Genomic DNA, 18514 nt, shown 5'->3' on the forward strand with positions numbered 1-18514 from the left:
CTGGGCTAACCTGAATGTACCTGGGTCAGCAGCCCTGTGTGTGCCTACTCGTGTCACACAGGGCTTGTTCTTCCCAGCCTGACGTAACCCGCGAGAACGAGAGCAACTCCTGATGAAATCTGCGGCAATCACCTTCTGAGCTTCCTTCCCCACCCACCACTCCCTGCACCTACTTGTTTTGCCATGTTAAAAAGTCTCGGGGGGGGGGGGGTCGTGTTAGTCTGTAACTTTAAAAACAAGTGGCCCCGTGGCACTTTAGTGACTAACACAAACATATCGGATCAGGAGCTTTGTGAGTAAAAGCCACTGCCTCGGATGAACATTGTTTTCTGCAGCAGCTCCCAGCCCTGCTATTGGCTCTGCCAGACACAGCTCTGCTTGCCTGTGCGTAGAGCAAAGAACAGCCAGGGTGGGGGAGTGAACTGCCTTTGCAATCAGTGTAGCTGAACCTGGGGCTGGTGGGACTGGAGAAGAACAGCAGCGGGTGGCTTTTGGCTGGCTGGGGATGTGAGCAGAGTGAGCAAAGGGAGGTGGCTGCTCCTCCCCTTTGTGTTCCCCAGTAGCTGCCTTGCCAAGGTGGAGCCAGTATCTCAGGAGCTCTGATTTGAACCCAGCTGCTCCTGGTTTCAGCCAGGAGCCGAGCAGCAGCGGCCTGGGCTCCTTTTCTTCAGTTTCGTGAGCCTGCCAAGGGGAGGGGAGAGAACATTACAATGGCCAGACCAAGGGGAGGGGAGAGAACATTACAATGGCCAGACCAAGGGCGGGGGGGGGGGGAAGAACATTACAATGGCCAGCCAAGGGGAGGGGAGAGAACATTACAATGGCCAGACCAAGGGGAGGGGAGAGAACATTACAATGGCCAGACCAAGGGCGGGGGGGGGGGAGAGAACATTACAATGGCCAGACCAAGGGGAGGGGAGAGAACATTACAATGGCCAGACCAAGGGTGGGGGGGGGGGAGAGAACATTACAATGGCCAGCCAAGGGGAGGGGAGAGAACATTACAATGGCCAGACCAAGGGTGGGGGGGGGGGGAGAACATTTCAATGGCCAGACCAAGGGGAGGGGAGAGAACATTACAATGGCCAGACCAAGGGCGGGGGGGGGGGGGAGAACATTACAATGGCCAGACCAAGGGGAGGGGAGAGAACATTACAATGGCCAGACCAAGGGGGGGGGGGGGGAGAACAATACAATGGCCAGACCAAGGGGAGGGGAGAGAACATTACAATGGCCAGACCAAGGGCGGGGGGGGGGGGGAGAACATTACAATGGCCAGACCAAGGGGAGGGGAGAGAACATTACAATGGCCAGACCAAGGTCCATCTAGCCCTGTATCCTCGGACAGTGGCCAGGTGTGGGCAGTTGGTGAAACTTCTGTTTGGGTAGGCAGCAACTCCCAGTCAGCCTCTTCTGCCTGTGGCCTCACCATGCCCCCCCCCATCCACTGTCTTCCCTGCTCCCCCTCACCATGTGTGCATCCCCTTCCAGCCAAGTCCCTGAACCGAAGCAAATGAGAGTGGGGAGAGGGAGAGAAGAAAACCTCCTTTTCTCTAGTTTATTTCTAAATCAAAGAGAGCATGTTTTCCTCCGTGTGCCAAATGGTGTTTGAGAAGAAGGTGCCTAATTAAAAGCACTGAATTTAGGAATAAAAAAGGTCAGTCAGATGACTCCCTGGAAGTCTGGGAGGGGGCCATTAATAAACCCCCAGCTCTGTTTTCAATCAAAAGCCATGCTGCTTCCCTTAATTTTTACTTTCCATTTCCCTTACCTATAAAACAAATGAGTCTTTTGAAGGTACTATTATATGATTGCAGAACAGGCTGTGCATGTAGGATAGCTGTATTTGTGGTACAGTAGTTCATAGAGGAATCATTCAACAACTATAATTTCAGTGAGATTCCTTGTTTCACACACAGGAATAATAGGTAATGAGCTTTATATGACTTGTCTTTCTAAAAGGACACAAGGCCAGTCAGTGAAAAACAGAACCACTTTTGAAATTGACCGGGTTCTCCCCATCTCCCCGTCCCATTCTGGCATTCCTTAGCTGTGTTGTTCTATTCTCAGCACAGCATCAAGAGGAACTTCCTCCCTCTGGTGGGACCAGGTGTCACCAAACCTCTCCCAAAGGTATGCAAATGCCATAGGTGGTGGGGCAAAGGCGAAAGAAGGAGAAAAAATGAACTAGTGTCCACCTTCTTGCGTAAGCAGGGGCTGAACTGCTGCTTGCTATCAGCCAGCTAAAAGGAGAGAGCTGCCATGGGTGTGGGTGTGCCCACTCCAAGGCTACATCTACAGTGGCGCGTTCTCACGCAAAAACTCTTTTGCAGACGAGTTCCAGAAGACAGCGTCTACACTAGCATGTGCTTTTCTGCAAGAGACGTGCTTTTGCCATTTTAACCATAGGGCTTTCTTTCGCAAGAAATTCATGTTGCCTGTCTACACCGGCCTCTTGCGCAAGAACAGTTGCGCAAAAGGGCTTATTCCTGAGCAGGAGCGTCAGAGTTCTGGCACAAGAAGCCCTGATTTCATGCATTAGAACGTCAGTTTACTTGTGCAAGAACACGCAGCCAGTAGAGACAGGCAGCAAGTTTTTGTGCCAGAGCCTCTGCTTTTGCACAAGATCGTTCCAGTGTAGACACAGCCCAATTGTTTAGCTCTGCAAGATAATTAACTGTTAACTGGTCATATGTAAATACAGCTCCTGCCAGGATGGGGAAGGAATCTGAGGTGTGGCTATGTAAATCCAATTCAGCCAGGGCAGGGATAGAGACATAATTCAAAATGACCTTAGCAAGTTAGAGAAATGGTCAGAGGTAAACAGGATGAGGTTTAATAAAGAGAAATGCAAAGTGCTCCACTTAGGAAGGAACAATCAGTTCCATACATACAAGATGGGAAGCGACTGTCTAGGAAGGAGCATGGCGGAAAGAGATCTAGGGGTCATAGTGGACCACAAGTTCAATATGAGTCAACAGTGTGATGCTGTTGCAAAAAAAGCAAATATGATTCTAGGTTGTATCAACAGGTGTGTTGTAAGCAAAACTCGTGAAGTCATTCTGCCGCTCTACTCTGCACTAGTTAGGCCTCAGCTGGAGTACTGTGTCCAGTTCTGGGCGCCACATTTCAAGAAAGATGTGGAGAAATTGGAAAGGGTCCAGAGAAGAGCGACAAGAATGATTAAAGGTTTAGAGAACATGACCTATGAAACCAGGCTTCATGAACTGGGCTTGTTTAGTTTGGAAAAAAGAAGATTAAGGGGGGACATGATAGCGGTTTTCAAATATCTAAAAGGGTGTCACAAGAAGGAAGGAGAAAATTTGTTCCTCTTGGTTTCTGAGGACAGGACAAGGAGTAATGGGCTTAAAGTGCAGCAGGGGAGGTTTAGATTGGACATTAGGAAAAAATTCCTAACTGTCAGGGTGGTCAAATATTGGAATAAATTGCCAAGGGAGGTGGTGGAATCTCCCTCTCTGGAGATATTTAAGAACAGGTTGGATAGACATCTGTCAGGGATGGTGTAGACGGTCCTGCCTTGAGGGCAGGGGGCTGGACTCGATGACCTCTTGAGGTCCCTTCCTGTCCTATTATTCTATGATTCTATGATGGAGGATCAGTGTTAGAATGGAATGTGATGTATTGTAAATAATTTGGGGATGTAGTGGGGGTCACAAATCATGCTACCCCTAAACGTGGGAACTGTAAAACATGACACCAGTGCTTGCAGGAGAGACACCATCATTGAAGAGGTCTCCAAGGAACAAGCCTCCCCCCTTCCAGAGATGAGTGGGTGGAGCTGGGGGAAGGGCTAGAGGGCTTAAGTCAGCCTGCTTCACACCTGCCAGGTGTGAGCTGTAAGACTGGCCCAACCTGCCCCTTTCCCTCTGTTTTATGGACAGACCTAAAGCAGACTCCATGGGGAGTCTTTTTGCTAGTCCAGTGGAAGCTGAAATCTTTTGCCAGCCTAGGGGGCTGTGTCTACACTGGCGCGATCTTGTGCAAAAGCAGCCGCTCTTGCTCAAAAACTTGCTGCCCGTCTACACTGGCCGCGTGTTCTTGCACAAGTAAACTGACGTTCTAATGTATGAAATCAGGGCTTCTTGCTCCAGAACTCTGACGCTCCCGCTTAGGAATAAGCCTTTTGCGCAACTGTTCTTGTGCAAGAGGCCAGTGTAGGCAGGCAACATGAATTTTTTGTGCAAGAAAGCCCTATGGTTAAAATGGCCATCAGAGCTTTCTTGCACAAGAGAGCGTCTACACAGGCATGGATGCTCTTGTGCAAAAGCACATGCCAGTGCAGATGCCATATGACTTCTCCCTCTGTTTCATTAAATGTTTCTTTCCTACACTCAGACTCTGTGCTTGCAAGTGGGGAAGCATTGCCTCACAGAGGTGCCTAGGGGTGTGTTAATTTCCCAGGTTACTGGGTGGGGACTCGAGCTGGTTCTGTGTGAGATGGACCCCTAGATATTGAACCCGGCCCTGGTTGCTGCCCGGCCTACCCTACTTGTAAATGTTTATTTTCTGCTTATGCCCAAGATGATGCTACATTTAACAATCACTGAAGCAGCAATAAGTAGCCATAAGTCCCTGTTCACACACACCTATTACTTCCTTTTACTTCACGTTTAGTCTCCTAACCCTTCCCACACGTTTTATTTTTGAGTGCCCATTTTCCCAAGTAACACGCACACCAGGTGCCCAGAGGGAATGAACACAACAGGAAATCATCAAGTGATCCCTCCCCTGTCACCCATTCCCAGCCCCGACAGAGGCCAGGGACACCAGCCCTGCCCATCCTGGCTAATAGCCATTGAGGGACCTAACCTCCGTGAATGTATCTAGCTCTTCCTTGAGCCCTCTTAGGCTATGTCTGGACTGCAAAAACTTGTGGAGTGTCCACACCTCAAGCATGTTTTTGCGCAAGAAAATTTACAGTGAATTGACAGAACAGAGGGGTCTTTGCAGTGTAGGCATTCCGAGCTCTTGTGCAAAAAGGTGTGTAGGGACAGGAAACAGGGGTTTTGCACAATAACAGCCTAACAAAAGAAGCACAGATGCCCTGGTGGCCATTCTGTTAACGGCAATCAAAGTTCCCTTGCGAGAGAGCATCCTTGCAGTCTGGACGCTTTCTTGAACAAAAGCGCATTGCTCTTCCGATGCGCTTTTGCAGCGTGGATGCACTCTTGTGCAAGACGTTTTTGCAGAAGATCTCTTCTGCAAAAAGTTTCTTGCGCAAGAAGCCTGCAGTCTAGCCATAGCCTTAAAGTCCTCATCTTCACAACCTCCTCTGGCAAGGAGTTCCACAGGCTGACAGTGCACTGTGTCCAGAAAAACTTCCTTTGTTTGATTTAAACCTGCTACTTATTCATTTCATTTGGTGACCCCGAGTTCTTATATGATGGGAACAAGTAAAGAACTTTTCCTTATTCACTTTCTCCACAACAGTCATGATTTTTAGAACTCTATCATATCTCTCCTTAGTCTCTTCTTTGCTAAACTGAAAGTCCCAGTTTTTTAAATCTCTCTTCATATGGGACCCGTTTCAAACCCCTAATCATTTTTGTTGCCCTTTTCTGAACTTTGTCCAATAACAATATATTTTTTTGAGATGAGGCAACCACATCTATACACAATATTCAAGATATGGACATCCCATGGTTTTATATAGAGCTGTTCTCTGCCTTATTCTCCATCCCGTTTTTGATTATTCCAAACATTGTTTGCTTTTTCGACTGCCGCTGCACATTGAGTGGATGTTTTCGAAGAACTATCTACAATGACTCCAAGATCTCTCTCAAGTGGTAACAACTAAATTAGTCCCCATAATTTTGTACATATAGTTGGGATTATGTTTTCCAAAATGCCTTACTTTTCATTTATCAACATTAAATTCATTTGCCATTTTGTTGTCCAGTCACCTAGTTTTTTGATTATCTCAGGTGGGAGGGGGCCAGACCTAGGAGGTTTGGGGCAGGTGAATCGCTGGGAGGGGCCAGGCAGGTGAAGGGTTGTGTGCTGAGACCACATTCACTCGCTGCCTGTGAGGGAAGGGCAGCTCATTGTCACATGGGGGAAAGCGGGGAGTCAGACACTAAAATCCCAGCAGAAGTAGCTCATTTGTGTCTGTCTCATTTTCATGTGCTGGGGGGTAATTTCATGGTTTTTGGCATTTGGCCAAAGAGTTTTGCCCTGTCTGGGTCAGCAGCACTACAAGCTAGACACATCCCTGCCAGGGATGGTCTAGCCCAGCAGTGGGCAGTCATTTTTGACGAGGGGGAGGGGGGCACTCCAATAATTTCGGGCCACACTCTTCCATGATGTTAATGGAGGGGATGCAGGGTCTGGGATGGAGGTTGGGTGCAGAAAGAAGCTCAGAGTAGGAGATTGGGATGCAGAGTCTGGCAAGAGGTAGGGAGGTGGGGAATGTCAGAGGGTTGGGTAGAGGCAGGGGCTGGGGTGTCAGGTGAGGATTCTGATGAGGAGCCACCAAGGTAAGTAGCCCAGCAGCGCCCTCAGACAGTCTCCCTGCCTGCCACACCCCACCCACTGCTCAAATCAGCCAGCTGTGGGGGCCATGTGTTCTCTGAGTGCCACAAGCTGCTGCCTGCACTGCAAATATAGCCCAGGCAGCTCTATCTCCCACCAGTGGGATTGTGCTAGGGGTGGAAGCAGTATGCAAAGCCCCTCTCCTCCCCTCTGGGCTCATGGTGCACAGAGCACATGGACTCCACAGCTGGCTGCTCTGAGTGAAGTGCAGAAGCACAGAAGGAAAAGAGCTGGACTGCGGGATGGTGGCAGTGGGCCACATTCAGCCCACAAGTCACATTTTGTCCCCCCAATCTAGATAATACTGAGTGCAATGGCCTGTGCTTTCTCCTGCTGGCTAAGAAGGCTGTATGGGAGAACCTTTACTCCACCAGCTCTGCTGTTCTAATGTTCGAAGTGTAGAAACAGCCTCTTAGTCATCCTGGCCAGCTCCCTGAAACCTATCAGTGAGCACAGCAGCAGTTCAGAAAGGGAGCAAATTGTTGGGCGCCGTTTGGAAAGCTTGAGACAGCGACACAGAAATAGGTTGAGTGCTAGTTAGTGAAACGGATCCATGCAAATAGCGCAGTTGCAAGGCAGCGGCACAGGGTGCATCTCTAGCCCTGTCTGGAGTGATGCAGCTCTAGCAGGAGTTTCGCAGCAGGCCCCAAAGTGATCCTGCAGGGTGGACTGGGAACGGCCCAGCTCACAGATTAGCAGCTACAGCAACGTGCTTTTGGCGCTGCCTGACCCTGCAATCCCAGCCTGTCCTGTGGGGTCACTTTGGGTCCTGCTTCAAAGCACCTGCTAGTGCCACATCAGCCCAAACATGGCTAGAGATTCGCCCTATGCAGCTACCTTGCAACTGTGTATTTGCCTGGGTCAGTTTTACTAACTGTCACTCGACCTAAACTGATGGACCCATGTGTCCAGCCGGTTCCGCCTCACTCTGTCTTTCGAAGTAGCCTCCTGGACCCCTGCTGCCTGTTGTTGTGTCTCTATATTCAGACTGGCTACATGAGGGTCCATAGCAGCCTCTGCTGTTGTCTGCACATCTGAGCTGGGAGTTGACAGGGTGGCTGGTTGTTGTGTCTTTTCATCCCACTCCTCCCTGGTTCTTCTAGTGCTCACCAGATCATGTTTGGGTAAGGGGACTCTCTCTAAAACCCAGGGGTTGTATATGGGAGGGAGGGGGGGGTCGGTTGATTAACCCCCAGCACCAAAAAGAGGGGGAAGAGTTAGTGGGACATCAGAACATGAGACTGAAAGTCCCTGAGTGAAATGTGGAGAGGGCAGCACAATGGACAGGGCAGGCAGGGTAAGAAGAGTATCAGGAGATGGGGAAGGGAGGGGTTGTCCTTCATGTGAGATGCAATTGCCTGGGCCAGAGTGGGTCTGAGCTAAGAAGAGAGCAGGGATCTGAGTGGAGCTGGAGAGCACGGCATGTCAGCCAGAGAGCCAGAATGGGTATCCAAGCAGTTATATGCCCGCCTTCTAGTAGCTCCATCTAGGTTGTATGTCCCTAGTTTGCTAATGAAAAGGTCAGGGGAGACTGTATCAAATGCCTTACTCAAATCTAGATACATCACATCTAGCGCTTCTCCTTTATCCATGGGACATATTACCCTGTCAAAGGAAGCTGTCAGGTTGGTTTGACATGATTTGTTCTTGACAAATCCAGTGCATCACGGAAGCATCTAGTGTGGAGAGAGTACCCCACAGTGCAGGTTCAGTGCAGAGACAGCACCCTTACCGGTCCCAAGTGAGGACAAAGCTGGGAGGCGAGCCCTCAGGAATCTGTTCGAGTTTATCCCTTCACCCTCACAGCTCCTTGGTCCTTCTCATATCAGTGACCAGAGAACAGCAACAGAGACACAAACATTTCAATGCTTATTGGGGTTGGCCTCCAGCAAGCACAAATCCAATTTCCTTTCCTTTTCCCCCCTTGTTCTGTCCTACCCACTTCCCATTCCCAATCTATATAGTAATTTTTACTTAACCAATCGTTCTACTGAAATGTAACTAGCCAATCCTCACATACTGTAACATGATTATCTAACCAATGATATCTCACCACCCAGCAACATTAATTATACTGTAGTCAGAAATAAAGACCCAAACAGAGGCAATACAGAGAAACAATACAGAGCTGGGAAGCATTACAAAATAATAAAATGTGAATTTTATAACCCCTGAGAAGTGGGTCCCTGCTGGACAGAACGTTTTTCTTTAAATCCTCTAGGCTCTTCCCTTTATCTGGAACCAACAGATTGGATTACTTTTCTCACTGCTCCAAATTATGGTGTTCCCCCTCTTGCACTCCTCTTCCCCCCTCACTGCCCTCTGCCCCCTTCAACTCCCTGCTGTCCCCGCTCCCCCTGGCTCTCATCTCTGCCCCACCCCAGCCCTCCACTCTCTGCAAACTCTGGGGGCTGGCAGCAGCTTCCCTCTGCTCCCTGCAGGGACTCGCAGCCAGACCCATGGGGAGCATCCAGCAAAAGCATTTCTATTGAAAGGCCCTTTTGCTCCGCCCCAGGTTCAGTCACTGGGCTCAGAACCTCCATCGGGCAGGGAAAAAGTCTCTCAAGGAAGGCTGCAGCTGCCCTGGAGCTCCTCCAAGCAAGTGGGAGATGGGGCTGGGCCAGCTCAGGGTTCATCAGGCAAGGTAAGGGGATGCTTGGATCTTCTCTGTGTGGGGCCTTTGTGACTCTGGCCAAAGTGTCCACAAGCTTGGAGTTTATTGCCTCCTGCCCACTATCTCTTCTCTGTTGTGTTGGCCAACACTCTCCATGGGGCATGATAGGCTGGCAGAACCCTTCGTGCCCTCTCAAGCAGCTGCAGGGGCTAAAGAGTCTTCCTGATGTACAGTAACTGTGTGGAGAACAACAGGCCTGTAGCCAGAGATGCTCAGATCTCAGCTCTCTTCCTTCCAAATCACTGGGTGACATTCCCTGGTCATAGTGCTCTACGCTTCCTCCCTACCGACTCTAGCTAGCTCCAGAGGGCGTGAGAATTCAGGCTAGGGCAGAGCTCCATGGGATAAAGAGGAGGAGAAAGGACAAGAGTGTGTTTGTGCAGCGATTATTTTCTGTGTGGGAGCAGGTTGGAGACTCTCACGTGGAGCCATGACTGCCTTGGGGAGATGGAGGAAAATTCCTCCTGGAATAGTAAGCACAAGAGCCAAACACCATGACAGGCTGCCTCTTACTTCCTCTTCCTGGGCTGTTTTCTGCAAGGAAGTACTGGTGGAGAATGTCACTGGGACTGAAGGGTAGACCAGCCTGGCTCTAAGACAGATGCCAGGCAGGACCAGCTAGAAGCAAGGGCTGCATTCTTATTGAGATCAGGCATGGTGCTGGGGCTGTAGCTACCCCCAACATTTGCCTTAATCTGCCTGTAGGCACCTGTCCCAGTGCAAAGGTCCCTTCACTGCTGCTGCCTTCAGAGCTGGCCAGCTGCATGGTCAGTAGCCACAGTTCTCCAGCCACTCACCTGTACAGGCAGAGCTGGACCCAGTAGAGCACAGAAGTGAGACAGGCTGGAGGCTACTCTGCCCAGGGCCCCATAACATCCCATAATAACCCCCTCCAGCCAGGGTTCCTGGGCCTTGCCCACCATGGTCACTCCCCAAGGGCTTTGCTGCTTCTGGAGCCCAGTCCCCTGCTCCAGCAACTCTTATGCCCTGGGCCCAGGTCAGCAGAAGCAGGAGGAGATGAGCAGTACTGTAGCTGCCTATGACAGCAGCTGCTCTGCAGTGCCCAGCTTCAGTTTTTGGCCCCTAATCTGGCCTGGGGGCCGGGGGCTTGTGTGACAGCGTGTTGGGGTCCCCCGTCTCCTGCACCCCGAAATGGCACAAACAGACTGCCCCAGCCGGTGGAGTAGAGGAAGTTTATTGCCTCTCCAGGATACAGCACAGCACAGATGTAATCTGGTCACAGAGCTGGGCTAGGATGCCTCAGGCCCCCTTGAGATGGGGGAGACTGGGCCCCTAAATTCCAGCCCCTTCCCCTAGGCTCTCCTCCATGCTCTCAGACAGCCAGCAACTCACTAACCAACTTCCAGCCCTGCCCCCCAGCCAGGGCAGCATTCCACCTTCCTTTGTTCCTCTCCATGGGGGGTGTCTGGCCACTGGTTTGCATAGTGACTCATCCTGTTTTGCTGGGTCGTGGTACCCACGGCAGCCAGTGGGGGTTACCCCAGAGCCAGCAGCATAGAAACCAGCCAGGTACCCCCACTATGTCACAGTTCTCCCCCCTCCGAGAGCGAACTGAGCAGGGTCACTCCGCTCGTGACCTAGGGAAGTTCGGGTCCTCTGCGTGGGAACCCGCCCTGGGGACATGGGTGCTCCCCTTGACTCGGGCCGGCCGTGGCGAGGCCCCACATGAGCTGGCTTCCCTCTGTCCACTCGCTGCCCCGCTCCAGGGCGACTGGCACAGGCCTGTCCTCGGGGGTCACTCCCACCCTTCCACTGGCCTTGATCTCTGGCCAGAGTCTCTCGGGCCAGGGCCATGAGCCCAGTGAGCCTTCTCTGGACAGCCAGGGCGGCTTCCATCCCCGATGCTCCATCCAGGGAGGACTTCTCCTCCCATAACTCTCGCAGCAAGCCCAGAGGGTCCTCTACCTGGGGTAGAGACCCCCAAGCCGCTTTCCTACTGTCTTGGGCCTTCCCGCTCCTCTGGCAGGAGTCACAGGACCGGCAGTACCGCTGCACGGCTGTAAAGATTCCCGGCCAATAGAAGTGTTGGAGCATCCTCAGCCGGGTGCTCCGGATCCCCCGGTGGCCCCCAACGGGGACGTCGTGGGCCAAATACAGCAGCTTGAGGCGATACTTTCGGGGGACGACCAGCTGCCGCTGGAACCTCCATGCCCTCGCCTTCCTGGGGGGAAGCCATTCCCGGAACAGGAGTCCACGCTCCCACAGGAATCTCTCCTGGCCACCTCTCCCCCAGGGCTGAGCTGCACGGAGGCCAGCCTGGTCCCTCAGCCTCTGCAAGGAGGGGTCTGACTGCACCTCAGCCTGGAATTCAGCTGCTGAGGCAGGGATCGGGACCTGTTCCCCAACTTTGCCTAGGTCTGGAGTCCCAGCCTGGCTGGACCCCGTGTCCACTGGGATGGGACCCTGAGGACGCTGCCAGGAGTCCTTCCCTGGACCCACGTTGTCAGCCCCCCGCTGGTTCTGGCTCCAGGTAGTGACTAGAGCCCGCTGGGATTCATGGGGCCACTCCTCTAGGTCATTCCCCATCAGCACCTCGGTGGGCAAGTGCGGGTGCACCCCCACTTCCTTGAGGCCTTCCTTCGCCCCCCATTTCAGATGCACCCTGGCTACAGGCACCTTAAACGGGGACCCATCAATGCCCTTCAGGGTCAGCTGCGTGTGGGGTAGTATCCGGTCTGGGGCCACTATGTCGGATCGGGCCAGAGTCACCTCCGCCCCCGTGTCCCAGAAGCCCGTCACCTTCCTACCATCCACCTCCAGGGGTATGAGGCACTCGCTCCGCAGGGGCCGTCCTGCCCCCACACGGTACACGGAGAAATCCGCCTCCTGAGAATCAGACCTCCCAGGGGAGGTGCACTGAGCATCCTTCCCCTCTCTCTGAGCTGAGGTTTGCCTGCCAGCCCCTGCCTCTGGGGCAGCCTGCCCTTCCTCCCGCCCCAGCCAGTTAACCCTGGAAGGTCCCCGGTCCTGGGACCTGGTGCACTGTGCCCTCTTGTGGCCTTTTTGCCCACAGCGATGGCAAGTTAGGCTTTGGGCTGTCTCTGTTCAGGCCCTGGCTGGTTCTCTGGGGCGCAGACGACCTGTTCCTTGGTCTCGCCCCGTAGTTGACTCTCTCCGTCGCTCAGCCAAGATCCGGTCTCTGCGCGATTCTCTTTCTCTCCGGGACTCCCGTTCACACCCGGACCGGCTCTCCGTGAACTCGTCCGCCAGCCTCCCGGCCTCCTGGGGGTTCTCTGGTCTCCGGTCCTTGAGCCACAGCCTCAGTTTGGGTGGGCACGCTTCATAGAGCTGCTCCATCATGACCAGCTTGAGCAGCTCCTCTGCAGTCTGGGCTCCGACTCCAGACACCCACTTGCGGCAGTATTGCGCAAGGCGGGAGGCCAGGTCCACATAGGTCTCCCGTGGCCCTTTCTGTACCCCCCGGAACTTCTTCCTGTACATCTCGGGGGTCAGCCCGAACTTATGCAGCATGGCCTCCTTGACTCGGTTGTAATCCCCTGGCTGTAGGTCCTCCAGCTGACTGAGCACTCCGGCTGCCTCCTGGTTCAGTGTGGGGATGAGCTCCTGCAGCCAGTCAGCTGGGGGAACCCGTTGTAGTCCACAGGCCCTCTCAAAGGGACTGAGGAACCCGTCTATGTCGCCCATGTCCTTCAATTGGGCCACCACAAGCCTCTCCAAGCGTCTGGCAGTCCTGGGACCTTGGGGCCCATCCGCACTTGGCGCAGCCGGTGCCCCGCCGGTTCTCCGCTCTGCCATGGCCAGCTCATGCTGTCGCTGCCTCTCTCAATCTTGGCGCTCCTTCTCTCGGTCGTGGCGGTCCCTCTCTCGGTCCTCTACTTCCAATTCCTTGATCCGCAGCTGGATCTCCAGCCGTCGCAGCTCCGCTGGGCTGGCCCCTGCCCTAGATGGGCTATTACTTGCAGGCCTCCCGGGAGACGCTGTCTCATCTCTCCGGTGGGTTCCAGCACTCCTCCCCCTCTCTGAGCCTGACACACTTTCAGGGGGGGTCTGGCTGCTTCCCCTGGGGACAAGATCCTGGCCCTGTGGCTGGTCATTCTCCTCCAGCTGGGCAATCAGCTGGGCCTTGGCTGCTTTCCGCACAGGCAAGCCCCTCTCTCTACACAGCCCCACCAGCTCTGCCTTCAAGAGTCGGGCGTAGGCCATCTGCCCGCGGGTCCCCTCGGTGCAGACTCACCAGTCTAGTACTGCAGCGCCCCACGATTCCCAGGAACCACTTCGCTCTGTCTCCAGCACGCCTGGCTCCAGGGCTCTTGCTTCTACTGTGCCTTGTTGCTCGCTGCTGGAAGCTCCATCCATTGGCTGCAGTGCATCCCGCTCCTGACACCAGTGTGACGGTGCGTTGGGGTCCCCCGTCTCCTGCACCCCGAAATGGCACAAACAGAGACTGCCCCAGCCGGTGGAGTAGAGGAAGTTTATTGCCTCTCCAGGATACAGCACAGCACAGATGTAATCTGGTCACAGAGCTGGGCTAGGATGCCTCAGGCCCCCTTGAGATGGGGGAGACTGGGCCCCTAAATTCCAGCCCCTTCCCCTAGGCTCTCCTCCATGCTCTCAGACAGCCAGCAACTCACTAATCAACTTCCAGCCCTGCCCCCCAGCCAGGGCAGCATTCCACCTTCCTTTGTTCCTCTCCATGGGGGGTGTCTGGCCACTGGTTTGCATAGTGACTCATCCTGTTTTGCTGGGTCGTGGTACCCACGGCAGCCAGTGGGGGTTACCCCAGAGCCAGCAGCATAGAAACCAGCCAGGTACCCCCACTAGCTGCTCTGCAGTGCCCAGCTTCAGTTTTTGGCCCCTAATCTGGCCTGGGGACCGGGGGCTTGTCACTTAACTGAGGAGCAGCAGCCAGGGCACAAAGAGAGGTGGGCTGTTGGGGGGCACAGCTCACCCAATATTCTAACTTTAACTCCTCTCAAAAAGCAGGAGCAAACTGCATTTACAAAGACACACCTCAGGGAGGCTGGTGCCACCCCCATTGACCATCCTATGGCAGGCCTGTGAGCTAGAAGCCCTGAGCTTTGGCACCCACTGTGGGGCTGGAGCGTGAGCCCCAGCTCGCCTGCTGTGGGGGAAGTCTCTTCCCTTGGGTGAGTCAGGGTGGGTTTTGGTTTTTTGCTTCCCACTTTAGGAGTAGGGTTGCCAGGTGTCTGGTTTTGAACCAGACAGTCTGGTATTTGAGCTTTCTGTCTAGGAAACAAATTGAGAAAAAAATGGACATATAAGTGTCCGGTATTTTCTAACTAAGTTTTTATTATCACAAGTATCAGTACATAGTTGCGTACTGCCTGGCTAGTAGACACGCTCACGCTGCACAAGCATGTCTACCAGCCAGGCAGCATGCAACTGCGCAGTAGAGAGGAGGGGGCCGGGATGGAATTCCCAGGGCCAGACTGACTCATGTGTGGGACTGTGCGTGGGACGGGCAGCACCCTGGGACCTGCGTGCGCCCGGGCCAACCCTGCTCCTCCCCAGCCAGTCCTCCCCTCACCCCCCAATCTCCCTTGGCCAGCCCTGCTCCCCTCCCGGCCAGTCCCCCCCAATCTGAGATCAAGTGTATCCAGTATTTTTTTTTTAAACCATCTGATAACCCTACTTAGAAGCACTGGGCACAGGTGAGCAGTGAGGTGTTGGGAATTTTTCCTTGTGTGTGGCCCCGGCTGACTGTACTGTGGGTCTGTGAACCCTGACCAAAAAAAGATTCCCTAACCCTGGGGTACTGGGGTAGGGTTAGGGTTCCTTACCCCTGGGGTACTGGGTACCGCTGCTGTTTCCTGGGGAACACACTTTGTGCTTTACTCCCACTCTCCACACGGTGTCAGTGCTGGTCTATGGGAGAGACACTTGATGCACTATATGGACTGGTCACAGCATGTCTGTGCTGGTCCATGGGGGAGAGACTCTGAATTATCCTGACTGGCCCCCAGCACTGGCAGGGCTTGCAGGAGCAGGAGCAGTAGCCACCCCGAAGTTTGCCTTCACCCTCTGGGAGCTGCCCCTCCTAGCAGGGGGGTGAAATGTTTGGCAGATTCTGCTTTGCTGCTGACCTATTCAGGCCCAGCCCCTTGACCCTGCCCGCTGCGCTTGTTGCTGTCTGGGGGTTCTGCTGGCCCCAAAGCCAGGACCCCACATGTAAGCGCTGCTGTAAGCACCAACATAGAGCTGTCCAGAGCAGTGCTTAGGTCAATGTAACCTATGTTGCTCGCGGGTGGTTTATTCACAACAGATGTTTTTTGATGTGAGCTGTAATGGAGCCCTAGTCTGAGACACAGGTGCTATCACAGGGCTGACTCACCACCATGGTGCCTCCAGCTGGTTGCTTCAGGAATTAGCTTGATGACTGGCTGGAAACCTCCCTCTAGCTGGTGTCTCCCCATGTTTCTCTTTGACCACGGTGTTGTCTTCAGGACACGGCCCTCCGGCACTGCCCACGCCAGTGTCCGAGCCCCTCTTCTGGGGGTTGGTGTTTATCCTGCTTGCATTCCAGGGTCCTCCCCTCCCCAGGGCACCCTGTTCTCCTCTCAGGGAACACCTAGTTCCCCTGGACCCACTTTGCCTCATTGACCCACTGCCAGTCTTCATCTAGCCCTTGTCTCGGGGCAAACTGCAGTTTGCAATGACCACTTCACTGGCCACGGGGTGTGGACCTGATGCCCCTGCCAACCATAGCTTCCCCTCTACAGACCTAGTAGCTTCGGGCCTTGCTGCAAGCTCTGAAGCCTGGGCGCTTGCTTCCCCAGCTCTGCCTTCCTTCCCCAGCACTGCTCTACCTCCAGGAAGCCTCCTGCTTTCCTGGCAGTCAGGTCCCTACTACTCTCTGTCCAAGGCAGCATTCGATTCTCCCTTCTCCCCAGGAGTCCTTCTTTATATAGCCCAGCTGGGGCTTCATGCTCAGCCCTCTCTCAGGACTGGGGTTTTACCCTTAAAGGACCAATGCAGGGCAAAGGCCCTCTCACAGGTGCCTAAAGCTCTCTGTGCAGATCTATGGAGGGGGCCCTTAAAGCTGCTGCTGTCTGAATGTGTTCTTGTAATGCTGTGGGCCCTGATGCACTATGAGTGTTCTTGTCGTCTCTTCCCTTTGCCTTCAGAATGTGATGCCTTGTGTGCAGCTGGAGGTCTGTGCAGTGATGTGTCAATATGGGTTTGTTTGTTTCTTTGTTTTGGTATTTTTGTTTTGCAAAGACCCCTCAAAGGATTCAAAATGTATTTCCAAGAATAACCGCTGGCCTCTCTGTGTCTTGGGGAGTGTCCAGTAGCCCCCATATTTTTCATCTCCATATAAATGTGCCTCCCCACATGGGAGGTCTCGGGGAAAGCTTCCCATCCACTGAAAGTCATTTCTCTAGCCATACACGTATGTTATCAGCGCATGTGGTCATAAGAATTGGGCGGTATGGGTTTCACCAAATTGTGTCCTGGGTTTGGGAGGCACCCAGATACCAGCTCTCCAGACAGTGACAAGGAAAGTAACGAACACTTGGGTGAATTCTGTTCAACAGACATCACCAGCCATTGTCCAGGAAGGGCGCCACAAAGCAATGACTCACCTGCATGAGGCCACACTCTCAGGGGATTGCTCAGCCTTGCCTGAGGACTCAACAATGTCCCTGAGGTGCCTGGACTTGAGTTCTCCCAGCACAGCCGCATGGGCTAGGAAGGGTTAAAAAACAAGCACAGGCCAGGTTTTGCCTTTCTCTGAAAGACGCTTGGCAGACTGAAGATTCCCATAGAGGAGGCTGTCCCAGGATTAAGGGTCAAACTTGTATATTAAGGACAGCAACATACAACGGAGTGAGGGAAACTGCCCAGTCTAGTTGTTGCCCAGTCTAAGAAGTTGAGAATTTAGACCACAAGCTTTTATTTAATTTTGGTAACCACTCTGGCTTTTCCCTATTATTGAATGCCACTTAAAACATATTTTTATATCAGCAAACTTGTTTTACTGATAGTCCAACCCCCTGCTCGAAGCAGGACCAACCCCAACCAAATTATTATAGTCAGGGCTTTGTCAAACCAGAACCTAAAAACCGCTAGGGATGTAGATTGCACCACTTCCCTAGGGAACCCATTCCAGTGCTTCACCCTCCCTCCCAAGGAAACAGTTTTTCCTAATATCCAACCTAGATCTCCCCCACTGCAACTAGAGCCATAGCTCCTTGTTCTGTCATCTGCCACCACCGAACACAGCCTGGCTCCATCGTCTTTGAAACCCCCCTTCAAGTAGTTGGGGGCTGCTATCAAATCCCCCCTCACTCTTCTCTTCTGAAGACTAAATAAGCTCAGTTCATAAGAACAGCCACACTGGGTCAGACCAAAGGTCCATCTAGCCCAGTGTCCTGTCTGCCCTCAGTGGCCAATGCCAGGTGGCCCCAAGGGGAATGAACAAAACAGGGAATCATCACGTGATCACACCCCTGTCATCCATTTTCAGCTTCTGATGGAGGCCAGGGACACCATTCCTCCCATCTTGGCTAGTAACCATTGATGGTCCTAACCTCCGTGAATGTATCTGGCTCTTTTTTGACCCTGTTAAAGACCTGGCCTTCACAATATCCTCTGTCAAGGAGTTCCACAGGTTTACTGTGTGTTGTACGAAGTAGTTCCCTCAGCCTCAGCTCATTAGCCATGTGCCTATGCCCCTACTCATTTGTGTCGTCCACTGGACTCTCCAATTTGTCCACCTCCTTTCTGCACTGGGGCCCCTTAAATTAGATACAATACTCCAGATGTAGTCTCACCAGTGCTGAGTAGAGGGGAATCTTCCCTCAATCTGCTGGCAATGCTCCTACTAATGCAGCCCAATGTGCTGTTAAACTTCTTGGCAACGAAGGCACACTGCTGATTCATATACAGCTTCTCATAATCCCCAGGTCCTTTTCTGCAGAACTGCTTAGACAGTCGGTCCACATAGTCCTGTATTTTGTTTCAGCTATACCAGACTAACACGGCTACATTTCTATCACTGATCCACAGCCTGTAGCAGTGCTTGCGATTCCTCTGTCCAAAGGGCAGAACTGTGCACTTGTTCTTGTTGAACCTCATCAGATTTGTTTGAGCAACAAGAATGATGAAATGATTAAAGGTCTAAAGAACATAACCTATTAAGGAAGACTGAAAGAATTGTGCTTGTTTAGTTTGGAAAGGAAGACTGAGGGGACATGATAGCAGTTTTCAGGTATCTAAAAGGGTGTCACAAGGAGGAGGGAGAAAAATTATTCTTCTTGGCCTCTGAGGACAGGACAAGAAGCA

General features: G+C 52.9%; 1 protein-coding gene across 3 annotated transcripts in view; it reads right to left on the reverse strand.

The window, feature by feature from the left end:
* The window catches only part of LOC112543745 (uncharacterized), a 59420-nt gene extending 41134 nt beyond the window's left edge, over positions 1–18286 (reverse strand). For all 3 annotated transcript variants that reach the window (XR_012896954.2, XR_012896955.2, XM_075904252.2), the window contains exon 1: positions 18004–18286. The gene's annotated coding sequence lies outside the window, so the exon portion shown is untranslated. The remainder of the gene's footprint in view (positions 1–18003) is intronic.
* Positions 18287–18514: the final 228 nt, after the last annotated feature.

The sequence above is a fragment of the Pelodiscus sinensis genome, chromosome 20 (assembly GCF_052426305.1).
Source record: "Pelodiscus sinensis isolate ZL-2025 chromosome 20, ASM5242630v1, whole genome shotgun sequence".
NCBI lineage: Eukaryota > Metazoa > Chordata > Testudines > Trionychidae > Pelodiscus > Pelodiscus sinensis.